The sequence below is a fragment of the Lemur catta genome, chromosome 16 (genome assembly GCF_020740605.2).
Source record: "Lemur catta isolate mLemCat1 chromosome 16, mLemCat1.pri, whole genome shotgun sequence".
NCBI classification, from domain to species: Eukaryota; Metazoa; Chordata; class Mammalia; order Primates; family Lemuridae; genus Lemur; species Lemur catta.
This window is the reverse complement of record NC_059143.1, coordinates 6938718-6956313: the sequence shown is the minus strand read 5'-3', so window position 1 is coordinate 6956313 and position 17596 is coordinate 6938718.

Below are 17596 nucleotides of genomic sequence, written 5' to 3'. Positions count from 1 at the left end.
ATGACAAGGGACTTACATAATGTGATTTGCATTTTTAGAAGACTCCTGTGTTAAGGACTAGAAGGGGGCAAGACAGGAAGATTTCCAGATCAAAGACTGCCGTGCAGACCTAGGGAAGCACTGGTGGCATCTTGAACAGGTTTTCTGTTGTTGTCACCAGCCTCACCACCACCAGGCCGGCCATGTGCTGCTCGTAAGAACTATGTTTTAGGACTCTCAGGCCCCGCTGCCAAGCTCTAGAATCCACCCCAGTTGTTCAGCAAGAAACTGAAGGAAGCCCTCATTTATTCTTCTGCCACCTCTCAGGCCAGCCAGCCCTCCTGCCAATGGCTTTGGGCCAGGAAGAACGGCTCCCTTCTAAACCCCATTCCCTTCAGGGCACAAGATTACACAGCAAGGCTCTCAGGTTTTTGCTTTGTTTTTTTAAGGTTCAATCCTTTCCCAAAAGAAGTTGGCACTTCTAAGCTATTATCAGTCATTGATAATTCAGTAAAAGTGAGTTCTTGCTCTTTGAATTTTTTTTTATCAGGGGACAACTGAGGTCTCTGGGTGTGGGGCTGGTGGGGTAGGGCTTGGGAAGCCCAGTTCTCGATGCTGCTCAACCTAATCTTAGAGAATGAAACAGGAACACAAACAGTGCCCACTGCCTGTTTTTCCTAGGCCCAGTTCTGTCTATTAGCTTGAAAGAACCCACCCCATTTCAAAGATAGAAGCTTCTATAACTTCCCAGTGAGCTAATAAACTTCAGCAGGGCTCCAAGAATCCAAATAAAAGCTCATAATTCCCTTGGTAATCCTAGAATGACTTCATCACTCATCAGTGGCCCCAGGTCTGCAGGCCAACCCTGGCCCACACTGGTTCTCTACAAATACCATTTTAAATTGATTAAAAGAAAAGCAAAGCTCTAAGCATACAATGATGAAATAAGTGCACCTAAAAGTAGGTGTTGGAATTATAAATTATAAATTCCAAATTTCTGGAGAGTGACTAAGCAATAAGCAATTATCTATAAAACTGTTTATGTTTTGTGAATCATTTCATTTAGAGGAATTCACCCAAAATAACCCCAGTGAAATCCAAGTAATTTGTAGCCGCACAGATCATACAGTGAAATTTGGAAACAGGCTAATCAAGTTATGGTCTGTCAACAGGTTTGACTGTTGTGCTCCTTCACCCTAATAAACATCCTAGTGCCTGGACACTGAGCTAGACCCGTGGGAATGCAAAGCTAACCTCACCTGCTCCCCAGGGGCTCCTGGCCAAGTCAGGGGAGCCCAATTCCCCTGGGTCCGACACTGCTGCGTTCTTTCCTGCTGAGCACCTTCGCCCTCGGGGCCTGAGTTTCCCTTATGCAACATAGAAATCATAATAGGAATCATGTAATAGGTTATGAGGATTAAACAAAATAATACTGGCTAAGCACAAAGAATAGTGTCTACTATTATCTAAGTTTGTTAAAATGATTATATAAATGGCAAATTATAACACAATATAAGTGCTACCATATGTGTAAGTGATGATGTACAGTGGACATCGTGTGGGACACTAGCTTATTCCTTCCTGGGCACACCAGCTTCTAGGGCATTTTGTAGGAACAGTCACTTTTCATCTTGTTCCTATAAAGAACTCTCTCCCTACCCCATCAATTCATGCTAACTTCCTCCGGTGTATCCTAGTGACACCGGCAGCCACATCCACACTGTCTTACTGCGGGTTTGTGCCTGTTTGCTTGTGAATTAGACTCTATACAGGTGCCAAAGTTCCCAGGGTAGTGCTAATAAAACAGATATATATGAATTTTGTTGTGTTGGTCATTAGAGCTGTTCGTGAATATTCTATTTACTCCCTCTGAGCACATAGTAAAATCACACTTCACCACCTCCCTTTGAAGTCGAGTGCAGCTCTTTGACCAATAACATGTGAACAACAGCCAGGTATGGCACTTCCCGCAGGAAGTTTTAAGAGCCAATGCCCACTTCCCATGCTCCTTTTCTGCCTCGGCAACTGTGGGGCCAAGTGAGCCCCACATCAGCGGGCCCCAAGTGACTGAGATACACAGACCCGCTTTGGATACGTGGCGTGAGTGGAAAAGGAGCCCTTGTGTTAAGCCACTGAGATTTGGGAATTGTTCATTAATGCAGCTTCACTTTGCCAATTCTGACTGGAATAACTGTCTACAAAATGGAAATGCATATGTAAATAATATCAAGGAAAGGAATCAAAACAGAAGATAGAATTTTCACAGCATATAAAAATGCCACTTCATGTTAACAAAGAGATAATAGAATTTAAATCTGTGCAAACAGTTCTTTTTTTTCTTTATTCAATTCTTTGACTCCATGATAAAACTTCCATTTCCTTTAGCGAAGAGGGTAGCTGAAAGTAGAAGTAGCGAACTAAGTGACTACATGTATGAAGCACAAGTGACAGGGCTAAATATCCCAAGGCTGTGTTCCTACCCTGGGTCCCTCCTCCTCAGCTCACTTGCAAAAGTACAGACTGAGGTCCTCCCTTGAGCCAGTGAACTGAGACAAAGGTGAACAGTAATTTTCCTAGGGAATTACAAATGCAAGTTGGAAGGGACCTTAAGAACAACCTCACCAAGGCTTCATTTTGTACACAATTTCAATATCGGCACCCACTGTCTGAGTGCTTGGTAGTGCCAGGCGCTTTCCCCACAACATGGCATAGCCGTCTTGCCTGACTGCATCTTAGACTCAGCCAGAGTGACTTAAGGCCCTGCCCCAGACCGAATAAATGAGAATCTCTTGGGTTTGGCCACTGGTCTATTTTAAATGCTTCCCCTGGTGACTCTAATGAGCACCAGGATTGATTGAGACCCACCAACAGAGCAGAATTTTTTAAGCTAGCAGTTCCCAGACTGTACTGCCCACTGCAATCACCTGGGGAGCTGAAAAATCCCTGATGCCTGGCTCCCTGATGTCATCGGTCTGGGGTGAGACCTGGGCACCAGAACTTTTTAAAGTTCCCAGGTGCTTCTGCTTGGAGCAGTGTTTGGGAGCCACGGTGGTAAGCAGAAATAACAGCTGGAGGTCTGGTCAGACAGACACGGGTACAAATCCTGCCCACCACACTGTGTGATCTTGAGAATGTTCCTTGCCCTCTCTGGGGTTCAGTTTTCTCATTATGCCAAGTGGGGAATGACAGCACCTACTTCCCAGGGCGGCTGTGAGGGCCAAATAAGGCCATGAGTCAGCGCAGGGCCGGTCACAGGAGAACCGCTCGACAAGCCCAAGTTATCGTTGGCTCATTGAATTCTCCCGATCATCCTGCCAGTCAAGGCAACTGTCCTAATTTCACAGCTACAGCAACCGAGGATCAGAAAGGGTGTTGGCTGTCTCAAGATTACACAGTAATAACTAGCAAAGTGGGCTTCACGCCAAGGGTGTCCCGACCAGGCACTTGCAGCTGTCCCAAACCCACTCCATTAACCAGCCCGCTGGGTGAACGTATCGAGCCAGGCCCCACATTGCTGACTCGGCCCCACATTTAGGCCGCCATGGTAGACCCTGGCCCATCTCAGGTTACCTACTTCTGCCCTGGAGCTCACTGGGCTAAATCATGCCTTGAATTCCACTGACTTCATTTCATCTCTTTCAAAGTTGTAAAATAGCCTCAAATGACCTATTTGACCAGAATCCTTTTCTCAAAGTGTTCTAGAAAAGCAATAGCTACTGACAAGTGTATCTTTCATTAATGCAGTATCATTTCTAAAGGGATCGTGGCCTTTAGAATCCTCACAGAACTCATGACACAGAAGGATGAACTCATGAACTGGGGACACATTATTTATATTTGCTGAATGGATTATGGAGAAGATAGGAATTTGCCTAAGGTACTTCTACACCTTGAATTGTAATACTTTGACCCAATGTGTGAAAAAAAGAATAAAACCATAGGACTAGGCAGGCCACCCAGCACCCTCAAATAGGACCATAGGTTTATTTTGTTTACTTAAAAAATGTGTTCATCACTAGGGAGGGATCATCAGTGCACTGCCCCAGGTGCCCCCAGCCCCACCCTGGGTGATGACTAAAACTTGACACTGGCGAAGGCAGCAGCACCAGGGCTGGCTGGAGTGGGCTGGGGAGGGGGAGCCAGATTTATCCCACCTCTCTCATCTCCATCATCCTCTCACTCCTGCACTTGGATACAAACAATTGACTTTCATTGCTTTATAAAAGTGGCATGACCATTTCCAGATGTTTCCTAGTCACCATTCAATTAGAATGAAGCCCCTAAGCTGCTCCTACATAGGAATTTTGGATCAGCTACAACTGTGCTAAGGCAGAATTTCTCCTGCAGAAGTGATGGGCTGCAGGGTTGCAGGACCTGCCATCTGTGCTGGCAATCTCCATGTCCCCAAAAATGCAGAAGGAATTTCTGCATGTGAAAGCCACCATTCTCCTAGCTACAGAAGGGATTTTGCCTTGTTGGCTCCACCTCAAACTTGAACAAGGTCATTCCCAGACCATAATGTTTAAAGTAAAGCCTCAAAATAACAAGGCAGGAGCATCTTCCCCATGAGAACACTGTGACCCTAAAAGTCAAGTCCAAATTGAATCGACTCCTCAGAGCCACTAAAGATCTTGTCTAAATTTACGCTGACCCACTTAGGGGAGGAGCCAAAACCAAGTCAATTCTTAAAGAATGAAATTTGGGACATCATACTCAAGGCAGAGATGCCCCATAAAGCAGCCTCAAAACTAGTAGTTTCCAGGTTAAATCCAATTACTAGTTCAGGCAGCGGAGCGCATCTGTGGCAGTCAAGGCAAGGGCTTCTGGTAGCACCTTAGTGCAGCATCAGTACCAGGGGGCCGTGAGCAGGGTGGTGACATGAAGAGCAGCGCAGTGACCGGTGGAGCAGCCCAGTGAGGCACAGGAAGCCACCTTGTTGCCTAGAGACACCATGCAGATGTCACTCTTAGAGGCATCAGTAGCCACAACTGGTTAGCACATTACCCTGGCATTTCAACAAAGCGCAAAACAGGTTTTAAATCACTGCTCCAGAAGGGAGATGAAATGCAGTGGATAGGGCCTGTGTGTCAGAGGGTAGAACCCCTACCCCTGCCTCTGCATTTAAAATGACACAATCTCCTTTCCCCAGGCAGAAGCGCACCTTGTGTGCGTCTGGGCAGGTGGTGCAGCCCAGCGGGCGGCTGTGCACCGGCCAGGGAAGACTGGTTTCTGTTTCCAGCTCCCACCAGCCTGACTCTGCCCTGCCATGTGCAGGGTGAGGAACGGGAAGACGACTCACCAGACTTGTTGGAACCATGAACTAAAGAATTATGGCTTCACAGGCACATGGGATTGTGGGCCCCATGGAAGCAGCGGGGTTTCTTCCTTGTAACCCTATAGTGTTGTGATCTCCAGCCCCCCGGCTGCACACCAGTACTGGTCCGTGGCCCGTTAGGAACCGGGCCGCACAGCAGGAGGTGAGTGGCGGGCGAGCGAGTGAGCTTCATCTGTACTTGCAGCCGCTCCCCATCACTCGCATCACCGCACAAGCTCCACCTCCTGTCAGATCAGCAGCGGCATCAGAATCTCATAGGAGCACAAACCCTACTGTCAACTGTGCATGCGAGGGCTCTAGGTTGCGGCTCCTTATGAGAATCTAATGCCTGGTGATCTGAGGAGCAGCTGCAAATACAGATTATCACTGGCAGAGAGGTTTGACTGCATGATAAATGTAATGTGCCTGAATCATCCCAAAACCATACCCCACTCCCCATCCCTGGTCTGTGGAAAAATTGTCTTCCATGAAACCAGTCCCTGATGCCAAAAAGGTTGGGGACCACTGATACAGTGCTTGGCACAAATTTAGTAGGCCCCCATAAATGCTTGTTGGATCTAATACTTTCACTTCTAATTTTGGTGGGGGGGCGCATACATTAAAATGGAAGGAATATGTAAAAAAGAAGGAAATCCTGTCACTGAGACAACATGGATGATCCTGGTGGGCATTATGTTAAGTGAAATAAGCCAGACATAGAAAGACAAATACTGCATGATCTCACTATATGCAGAATCTAAAAAAGTTGAACTCACAGAAGCAGAGAGTAGAATGGCGGTTTGCAGGGACTGGAGGGGGAAGCGGAGGGGGCCCTGGGGAGGGGTCAGTCAAAGGATAATTTCAGTTAGGAGAAATGAGTTCAGGAGATCTATTGTACAACATGGTGATTATAGTTAATAACAATGTATCGTATAATTGAAAATAGCTAAGATAATAAATTTTAAATGTTCTCACCACACACACACAAAAGTATGTGAGGTAATGGATATGTTATTGAGCTTGATTTAGTCATTCTACAATGTATGCATAGATCAAAACATGTTGTACAACATAAATATATATAATTTTTATTTGTCAGTTTAAAAATAAAAAGTAAATAAAATGTAAGGAATATAGCCTAAGTTACATAACCTGAAAGACTCGCCGAGCATAAACACACACATACTAAGCACATTGCAACGCTAATATCTACAGTTTGTCTCCTAATTGATGGTTTCAAAAAGGGCTTCTACACACATCATTCCTTTACCATATTTAGGACTCAGGGACGCAAATGAAGTGTCTTTTCCCCGTTAGCCACTTTCTCAACCCTGTCTCCAACTCGTCCTCGCTCACGTCTTCTGGTCACTTGGGTACCCCGCAGACCACTAACTGCCCTGCCTGGGAGGCTCTCAGAGAACTCTGCCCTTCTCGGATTCCCCTTGAGGGGCTCCTAAGAGACCCTGAAGCGGGTCCTGAGCTGTTTCAGACTGAGGGGAAAAGGGCTAATAGGCAGAGGGAGGAGTCAGAAACACACCTCTCCCCTCTGGCTCCAGTGAGCTGCCTCAACCGAGTCCCAGGATTCCTGGCTGGGCCGAATGTAAAAGAAAATAAAATTTCAGGACCCTCCTCTATTGTCCTGTTCCTAACTCAGACCAGATGGCACAAAAGACCCCATGACTATTACATCTTCAGTGTAGAATGTTAAATATACCTTTCCTGAAAGAAAAAGACTACCTTGACTAATCAGATCATTCTAACTATGCATTAAGCCTTATGCAGAAAGATGTTGAAATTCTGTTACGCTTCCCTAACTTTGTCTACATAAACAATCCCAAACTGCTATACTTTGGAACGCTGACTTCCATTCTTTGGAATCTGTTTTTCCCAGGTTGTCATCCTTAAATTTGCCACTTGAATAAACTCTAGATTCTGACACTTTTGATTATTTCAGGTTGACACTAATATGTCCAACTATTTTAATTAATAATAAACATAACAATCATTTACTGAGCACCTGATCACACGCCAGGTATTATTCAATACAACAGTCCTAGGCATCTCGTAGATGAGGAAATGGTGCTTGGGGAGGTGAGGTCATTTATAGGCAGTAAGAGAAGAACCAGTGGTTCAGATCCTGGATCATGAGACCCAAAGCCCATGATCACAGCCAGCAGCCAACACACACTCCTTCTGCATGGCTCAGCCTCTCTGCCTTAACTCCATGCAGAAATCTTCCAGTAGCAGTTCGGAGTAGCTCCAAAAACACACCGTTACTACTACTGTTCCCTACCCAGGCCCCAACTGGGGAGCCATCTGTGAAAGGCAGTGGTGAGATTTTGTGTCCATTTGTGCATTCATTCAGCAAACACATCATAAGTACCCACCCCTACTGGCCACTCTCACGCACTGTGGGCACAGAGTCAAATGAAACCTGGTTCCTGTCCTCAAGAGAAGGAGACACATACACAGGCAAATACATTCAGAATAGTGTGTTAGTTAAGACAGGGATAAACCCAAGAGCCATGAGGCTCAGGGAAAGGTGTGGCCACTCTACTGGTGGCTAAGCAATGATATCCCAGAGGAGATGAGACATTCAAACCCTGTCATCCACTTTAAGTAAGACCAATTAAGCCCCACAGGTGGTAGGTCAGGGCTTTATACCCAGAGACCCATAAATAGACACCCCTCTTAGTCCGAGAGAAACAAATCCTATCCTAGTCTTCACACAGTGGCCCTTTTCATTCAATCAGTTGGCACATACTTGAGCTCCACCCTGTGTTTGGTGCTCTGCTAGGCCTGGACACACTGCAGGAACCAGAAGAGACCAGGTTCTTGCTCTCGCGGAGCTGACAGCTTTGTCACCAGACCTGTCACACACCGGAAAACTGCCCAGACATTTGCTTTGTCTCTTATTGGGAATTTTTGTAGTGCAATTTGAAATGCTGGTACGTGCACAGTTGCCAACAAAGCTGGTTTAAGTCAGAGCCCTTGCACCGTGGGTGGTGTGAGAACAGAGACACGGCCAGAGTCTGCAGTGGCATGGGGCATTAATGAGCTGACATCTGCCAGGTAGTGTGTTTCAGTGAAATGATATTTTGTTAAAAATAGGTGATCACGTGTATAAGCTCATTTCTCAAAACCTTATGATATATACATATTTCATTTTCATTGCTGCCCTCATCACTGCCCTCCAACATGCACACTTCCATTACCGGTGCAGGTTAAGCCATCACGAAGAGCTCACAATGAGTGGATAATGAGCAGTGCTTGGACTAGGGTGTGCGTAAAATCCCAATAGTGTTTTTTTGTTTGTTTTGTTTTGTTTTGTTTTTGAGACAGAATCTCACTCTGTTGCCCAGGCTAGAGTGCTGTGGTGTCAGCCTAGCTCACACAACCTCAAACTCCTGGGCTCAAGCAATCCTCCTGCCTCAGCCTCCCGAGTAGCTGGGACTACAGGCATGTGCCACCATGCCCGGCTAAGTTTTTCTATATATTTTTAGTTGTCCAAATCAGTTCTTTCTATTTTTAGTAGAGACAGGGTCTCGCTCTTGCTCAGGCTGGTCTCGAACTCCGGAGCTCAAACAGTCCACCCGCCTCGGCCTCCCAGAGTGCTAGGATTACAGGTGTGAGCCACCGCGCCCAGCCCCCAATAGTGTTTTAAGCTATTGTTGAACTCTGATAACTCTAGGTGCCTCTTCTGCCAGCCAAGCCAGATGATAAAAAGATGTTCAATGTTTCTGCCTCAATTCCTTGTTTAACTCTCATTATTATTATTATTATTATTGCTATTCATTTCTTCCTGTTTGTCCAATCCTCTCTCTGTCCACCTCCGACCCCCATGTCCATCCACCTGTCTATCCTCTGCTCATTTCACTCCATTCTTCATACCAGGCACCGGCTATTGAGAGATCCCCGATGTGTCCTCCCAGCTCAGAATAAGGATTGATCTTGCAGAGGAAGAAAGGAGAAGGTTGTGGTGAGGAAGCTTGTGTGAGTAATAAAAGAATGGTGATGTGGCTTATATAAGAAGATATTTTCTGGAAAGCCTTGTCTGATAATAGATCCATGGCTCCCACAAGGGAAGAGTGGCGTGGTGAGCCTCCACTTGGGTATTAACAGTTGTCCCCCACTTCAGATGTTCCCCAGAGACTGTGTCACCCCCCAAGCCATACTTCCTTCCTGAGTGAGCCAGCCCCATCTCTGAGGAATCACAGCTCTGGACCAGGTGGCTACCCTACACTAAGCAGCTAGCGGAAACCATCCTCCTGTCTCTAAGCGGCTCTTGTTCTTGGGCTGTACACCAAGATCTCCAGAACAAGGAGTGGTGCTATTTTGTACCACTGGCTGTTTCTCACATGCCTGAGTACAAGAGAGTGAGCCATGAGTGCAGCCCACACAGGCCTGTTGTGCCATCCTATTCGTCACGATACAATTCTAGTGGAACCCAAATCTCACAGCGTTCCTACCTTCCTTCCCACTTCTGCTGCTAAACTCCTCCCGGAAGCTTATGTCGCACCAGGCACCCACCTTGTGTGTGCGTGGCCTCCCTTTTCAATCAGTCCAGTGTACCCTGTTATCATGGGACTGTGTCTCCAGCTTAAAGTCTAATTACAGACCCACACTGTAGCCAGGATTCTTTCACTCAGTGATCAACAAAGGTTTATTAACTATCCACCACGTCTCAGTCTTGGTTCCAGGGATACAGAAATGAGTAAGTAGAGCACTGTCTCAAGGGACTCCTCAGAGTCCAGTGGGAGAAAAGGCATAAATCCGCTCACTGTAGCACAGACTACCACGGGTGCATGGAGGGCATGGGCCTAATTCTACCTTGCGGGTAGCAAACGCAAACAAAAGGGAATCCCATGAAGACATCATATTCTCAGGGATGTTAGCTAGTTTAGTCTCCTTTGGGGATGAGACCCTTGACTCATGGCCTACCCTTCTCATTCACTTTTTATATACGAAAGATATCTAGCTAGGTTATTTAATTCAGAACTTTATGAGGGGGACAAAATGACTGAAGAAATATTATAATATAGCACCCACATTAGAGTCAATGAGTGAATCACAGACTCTGGCTGGATTGCAGCCTCCTGCTCATGAGGAGCGGTGGCGCCTCCTAACCGGCACGGCCCGGGCCAGCAGGAAGGCCCATCTCATTCTCTGAGTGCTGCCCTGTCTGGGCTGCCAGGGCTGACTCATCGGAGCCTTCTGCTCACACAACTACTAAAAGAACCGTCTTCACCCGCTGGCCTCTCTGAATGGGCATGAGTCCCTTCAGTGAGCTCTATGGCACCGTCTAGAAAGCTGCAGGCAGCCCCCGTCTCTCAAACCCAAGTGCTCTGCCTGGTGTCACTGCTCCTTCTGCAGAGTCCATGGTCTTAGTAAATTGGTGTCTTCTGGGCTGTAGCTGTAGTGATGAGAAGGAAATTTGATATGTTTGAAATGTGATATGCAAATAGCTCCCCTTTTGCACAGACACAAAGACAGAAGAGATTTCTGTGTACTCTGTGAAATCATAGGCCACCATGTAACTCTGAATCACCTTATGATGCAGATTGCCTGGGCTACAGAGGCTGGAAAGAAGTATGCATAAAGAAGGAAATAATACCAAGAGAGAATCTGGAAGAAACAGGACTGAGGTCTCAATGAGACTGAAATGCAAACAAAATGAGAAAAAGAGTTTGAGAGGAGGTTGTGGCTGTAAACATTAGCATTGAGAATAGCTATACAAGACAGAAAACTAAAAAGAACAGCGCCTTAAACAATATTGAAGTGTATTTCTCTCTCACAGAAACACAGGCAACACAGGGCTGTTACGGAATGCCATGATCATAAAGGAACCCAGGTTCCTTCAGTATTACAGCTCTATCACCCTCAACATGATAGCTTCTAACTCATGGTCCAAAATGGCTGCTCAAGCCCCAGTCATCACATCCTTATTCCACCTAGAGAGAAGGAGGAAGGAATAAAGAATAAATTGCTCTCCTTCCTATGGAGACAGTTCTCAAAGCTGCATATACCACTTCTGCTTGCATCCCATTGAGCTAGAACTTAGTGGCATCACCACACACACCTGATAGGGAGGTTGGAAAATACAGGATTTCTTCTGAACAACCTTGTGACCTTCAATGGCAATTGGTGGCTTTCTAGTAGTCTCTGAAAATGGCCTGAGTAAAACATTGACATTTAAAATCTCAGAAATGGAGCACTTCCAAGTGATGACATAATGAAGAATGCGACCCCTGGAATAGGTAGTTGAAAGGCAGTCAAAGTGAAGCTCATTAACATATTGAAGCCAAGTGACAGTGAGGCTTATTTATCAGATGAATCATTAACAACACAGAAGATGAAGCCACACAGGCTAATGAAGAGTTAGGGTGGAGAAGAAGATTCTGAGGCCACTGATGAAATCTACATGGTAGACCTTGCAGCCACATGCACAAATGACTTCACTTTATTCTAGAATTATTTCAACACAAGGAACCAGGAACCTCCTCTGCTATCACCCCTTTGATTTCCCATGGTATTAGAGACAGTGAACACACTTACTAAATACACAGTCAGCGGGTGAGTCAAACACTCCCTATATCCCAGAAGATAACCAACTATGTCCTCGTCCCCAAAAGCTCTTGCTGACTCAGCATTAGGAAAATAACAAATATTCTTTCTGCTGTCCTGCAGCATTTTGGTAAATTGCCGAGCTTTCCAGACAGCCCATTTGAAATGCACTACCTGTTGTTTGAAGATTGAAAATAGTCTAGGGAAAAATATATATAAAACAAGAAAAAATAAGGAAGTTTTATGTGTGCTGTGTTACCACAGGAGACTGAGAATAAGCCCAAGAGTTAGAGTGCAACATCTATTTCCAGAATAGCCAAATGGAAGGGAATTCTCTGCAATATTCTCTACTGCATACTAGAAAGAATCACTGGTTTGGGGACAGAGGGACAGGGCAACTTCTTTCTCCTCCCTGCAAAGATGAAACGCAAGCCTGTTGGTTCCATACGAACCCTGCACTTAAAGGGCAACCATCTAAGCAGCTCAGAGGAACTGAGGGTCCTGCCCTTTGGGGGCACATTAAGCAGGGGCTCATTCTGGCTGACTTCTCTCTTCCTCCCTCCAGACGCCGGTTCCAAGCAGCTTTCCCTGCTGGCTGTTAGGGTGAAGAATCAAGCCGGTGAAGTCTGGCCAGCTAAGGCAGAGTCAGAAGCCTGGAATGGCCCCGTGCGAATCTCAACACAGACCGTAAAGCAAGTGGGGTCCAGGCCTCATGAGCCGGACACAGATGGAGAAAAAGCCTTTCAATGTCCATGCGGTGCTGCAGATAAGCCCCTCAGCAATCTTGTCCCTTGAAATTCCTGATTGGGAAACCCCTGCCTGCCCCCTTTTTGGTGAGAATTATAAATGTATATATCAAGCTAATAGCCATAGGAGGACAAAAAAAAAAATTCCTAAGTTATCTTAAGCTTACATTCCAAAGCAAACTATTTCTTTTCTTTTCAACAACAAAATATAGATAATAACAAAGAATAATATAACACTACCCATGTGGTCACCATTCAAAATGAATAGTTAAGATTTGTTAACATTCATGTTACATAAATCACAACTGGTTCTTACTACTTGTGGTATTTATGTTCTATAGAGTTGCCGCAAACACTGAACTAGCAAATACCAAGTCACTGTTCCTAGGGGAAACGCAGGGTTAGTTTCCTGGGAGCTGCTGGTGTACGCATCCATAAACAATGTGGTTTAGTTCTGTAGGGTCTACAAATGTTTTATGTAAACAATATCATACTGTTCTAATGTTCTGCACCTTGTTTCATCCACTTAATTGTATGTTTTCAAGATTTATATTGAAACATAAAGATCTAATTCATTCATTAAAACTTTAGTACAGTAATTGCAGACTCAACAATCAGATATCAGTCATCAAGGGTTTCAGGCACTTCCAGTGAAAAGCTCTTCTTCATCCTACACCAGAATAGCTGTCTTAAACAAATCTGGTCATGGTATTCATTTGTTAAATGGAATATGATATAGAATATAATCAGAACCCCTCAGCATACCAATGTCGTCTTCATTATATCTGACCCCAGGACCATTTCTCTGACATCATCTCCCATCGTTCAACCCGTGCAATGAACGCTATGATATCCTTATCATGTCTTTAGCCGTTGTGAATACTATTAGCTTTGCCAAGTGGGTTATTCCCTTCTTTGTCTGTCAAACTCCCAGACAACCTTCAAAATCCAATTCAAGGCTGGGCAAGGTGGCTCATGCCTGTATTCCTAGCACTTTGGGAGGCCAAAGTGGGAGGATTGCTTGAGGCCAGGAGTTGAAGACCACCCTGAACAATATGGTGAGATCCCGTCTGTATAACAAGCAGAAAAATTAGCCAGTCATGGGGGCACATGCCTGTAGTCCCAGCTACTCAGAAGCTGAGGCAAGAGGCTCACTTAAGCCCAGGACTTCAAGGTTGTAGTGAGCTATGATGCCACTGCACTCTAGCCAAGGTGACAGAGCAAGATCCTGTCTCCAAAAAAAAAAAAAAAAAAAAAAACCAAACCCAATTCATTTCCAGAGGCAGATTTACTTTGAAGCCAATGAAATTTATGCATCAGGCTTCTCATGTGCACAGGCCTCTACTAAGAGCATGGGAGGGGTTTTAGCAATCACATGGACATTTGTTGCTTTTGTAAAATTGTAGGATTAAGACATTTTTTGTTAAAAGGCCATTCAAATTATATAATCTTGTCAAACTAAATAACAAACAGAGAAAAAAAGACTCTTAAAACACATAATGTTGATTCAGGAGTAGCACTGCAATGGGAATATACAAGCTATAGTAAACTATGTGTGTATTCGAGGAGGTTGGGGGCAAGGGGATGTTTTTAAGGGCAAAATGAGGAAGCAAACATCAATTATTTTGAATCAATTACCCTTAGCTACAAGAATCAATAACAAGTTGTGGACAGATATCCTTGCAGAAGTATTTTCTATGTAAGGTTACAGTGGGCTCTGTACAAGGTTGTGGATTTTGTAGTCTTTTGTGATTGTTCTTGTCATCAAGCACGTGTGTGTGTGTGTGTGTGTGTGTGTGAGAACCCTCCCTCTATGGCCTTCCCCAGCTCCATTTGTCAGGGTTTTAACAGAAGTGACTCCATTTTGACTGTGACAACTCCCACAACCTCTCTAAACCCAGCTCTGCCATGATCACTACTCCTGTGTAGCTTTCCATGATTTCCTGCAAAGGAAGCCCCCTAAGGTCCCAGAGCACTTTATTCTTATGTGTGATACTTAACATCCAGTGGCATGACTTACTCAGCTCACATGTGATTTGACAAGACATTAGAGACTTTCTGTTCATATGTCTGTCTCAACAGATATTCAATAAACACTTGTTAAATGTGCATTAGTGACAAAAATATAAACAGAGGTTTGTGCATGAATTTGCTAACTGTTCCACCATTTTCAGACCCTGCCACCTTCTATCTTCAGAAGGAGTCTTCCAACCTCTTGCTCACTGCACGCCCGCAGACAGGGAGGGGCGAGATGGCGCAGATGCCAGCAAGAGGGGAAAGAGGATCTCAGGAGGATTGTGGGAAGGGATGTGAAGCAAAATCACAAAACGAATAGGAATAAAATAGAAACAAGACTGAGTGTTTATATAGGAAAGAAGACAATAACCTGGACCTATAATATGGAAAGAGTTCGTGTTTTAGGCAGTGGGATTGTTTCATTTAAAAACAAAAGGGAAAATTCAGGGTACATAGAAAAGAGTTACAAAGAAAATAGGTATTTAGTTATAATTGGGTGGATTAAATTTGAGATACCAGCTAATCCTGCACCCTAGCACTTGGTGTTTTTTCCTGCTGGAAGCTTTCTCCTGACAGCTCTCATTCATCCTTCGGGAACGAGTTTCCCTGTGAATTCTCTGAAGCCATTCCTGATCCGTCCTTCCCGGATGTTCCAGATTTCACATCTCCCTCAGCTCTGCAACCAAAACTATAAATATAACTACAAGTGTGTGTTGTTTTACTTATTTTAAACATCAGCAATTACTGAACTATGTTTATGTAAACTATTCTTCATATTTTCATCTGATAACCGTAACTTTCCCACAATTAACTACTAGATAGAAAATTTTAGTCTTTTATATTTCAAGTATCCTTTTATCTCATGTGTCCAAGATTGAGCTATGTTCTGGAAAAAAATATGACATTGTTCTGCTGGTGAGAGGCAAAGAGGCAGGCAAAAACAAAAGGCAGAACCAAAACACATTTGAAAGCACTTCCCATGGGAAAAAATGTCACATTTGGAAACAGATTCCTCCACTGTTTCCTCGATTTAAGCGGAAGCTACTTGCTTTGTAAAATTACAGTTGAAACCATTGTTGCAGAGCAAGCGATTCTTTATCCTCCTATTCCAGTTATTACTGTGTCTGAGGCAGTCTCAAATAGAATCTGAGATCATTCAAAATTTAAACAGTGAATGCAGCAATCAAAATGTCACTGGGGTAGAGGAATGAATGAATAATTTAGCTCACTAAAAGTTAACATTTAGAAAAGACCAGACTTGCAAATTCCAGGAGGTAGTGACAGCCTGGAATAAGATGGGCTCCCCTCTTCAATTACAAACAAACAAACCAACCACAGAATCTGTATGTTGTCCTCCCAGACACCCCACTTATTTTGCAGGAGTACATTCACATCTGAGGGCAGCAGCCAGACACTAGTCCCACCACCCTGATGGAGCATAAAGGAACATTATTTGATTTCAGTTCATCCAACATTTATTGAGCTTCTACCAAGCCATGCACTGGGCTGGGTGCAGGGAATGCAGAGGTGTGTAAAACCTTGAGGAGCTCATGGTCTGGTGGGGCTGATGAGAAAGACTCGGGGGTCATGCATTATGGGAGTGTATCATAGACTACGGCAAGGACAATGGAAGCCTGGCAGGCCCATTTGTGTAGGCTTGTGTTTGTGGTGGGGAGTCAGCTGGTAGAAAAATCTAGACTGTCAAGGTGCTCCAGCAGCCTGCTGCAAACCTGAGGTTCAGGGCCAGTACCTCATGAGGACAGCTTTGCCCTTTCATCCCACTGAGTACAGGCATGGGGTTTTCTCTGCCTTGGGTGGTCTCACCTCCTTTGTCCATGAGAAATATCTGTCCTCTGCGAGACATCAGCACGAGGTGTGAATCCAGGTGAAGCCTCCTTTGGCCGCCCCAGACAGACTTGGATGTCTGACTGTCCTACACAACAGCAATGATCACATCCTACAGTGATTGCTCCTGGTCTGATTCAGCAGACGCTCCGCTAGCAGACAGCAAAGACCATATGTCAGCTTGTCTGCAATGTACAGAGCCTGACAAGCAAGGCACTCAGCAAATGTTTGTTAAAATGAATGAGGCATACTTGGCTTGGCTTAGCAAAAGAATGTGGCTTCCACCCCAACAAGAAAAAGCCTGACCCTTCAAATAAAAAAGATCGTTAGATTTTCTTGAGCCCATCAGTGAAGTGAGGCCACAAAACAATGAAGTGAACATAATTCCAAAGAGTGACAAGCCCCTCTGAGGAAAGGCAGGACACACGGTTGTTTTGCCTTTGTCCAGAGGTGGAGGAAGACATGGCTGCACAAAAAAGCTGGTGGGAAGAGGAAACAGCTAAATTTTTTTTTTTTTTTTTTTTTTTTTTTTTTAGACAGAGTCTCACTCTGTTGCCCAGGCTAGAGTGCTGTGACGTCAGCCTAGCTCACAGCAACCTCAAACTCCTGGGCTCAAGTGATCCTCCTGACTCAGCCTCCCAAGTAGCTGGGACGACAGACACATGCCACCATGCCCAGCTAATTTTTTCTATATATTTTTAGTTGTCCAGCTAATTTATTTCTATTTTTAGTAGAGACGGGGTCTCGTTCTTGCTCAGACTGGTCTCCAACTCCTGACCTCGAGCGATCCTCTCACCTCGGCCTCCCAAAGAGCTAGGATTACAGGTGTGAGCCACCATGCCTGGCCAAAAACAGTTAAAATTTTAACAAATGCTTAAGTGTGCCCAAGTACAACAATTTGGAAGCCCCAGACACAAGGACAGCGGCGTCTGTACTCACGTGCCAGCTCTGTCCCGAGGGCCTCCACCGGGGCTGTGAGAAGCCTGGGCCAGGCAGGATCCGGCCGCCACTGAGGCGGACAGAAGATGCATAGTGACAAGCAGTGCAGATGGAGAGAGGCCGGATGAAGGCCAACGTGGGGAAGGGACACTGAGAAAGCCCTTGATGGCGCAGGTCCCACACCAAGCACCAG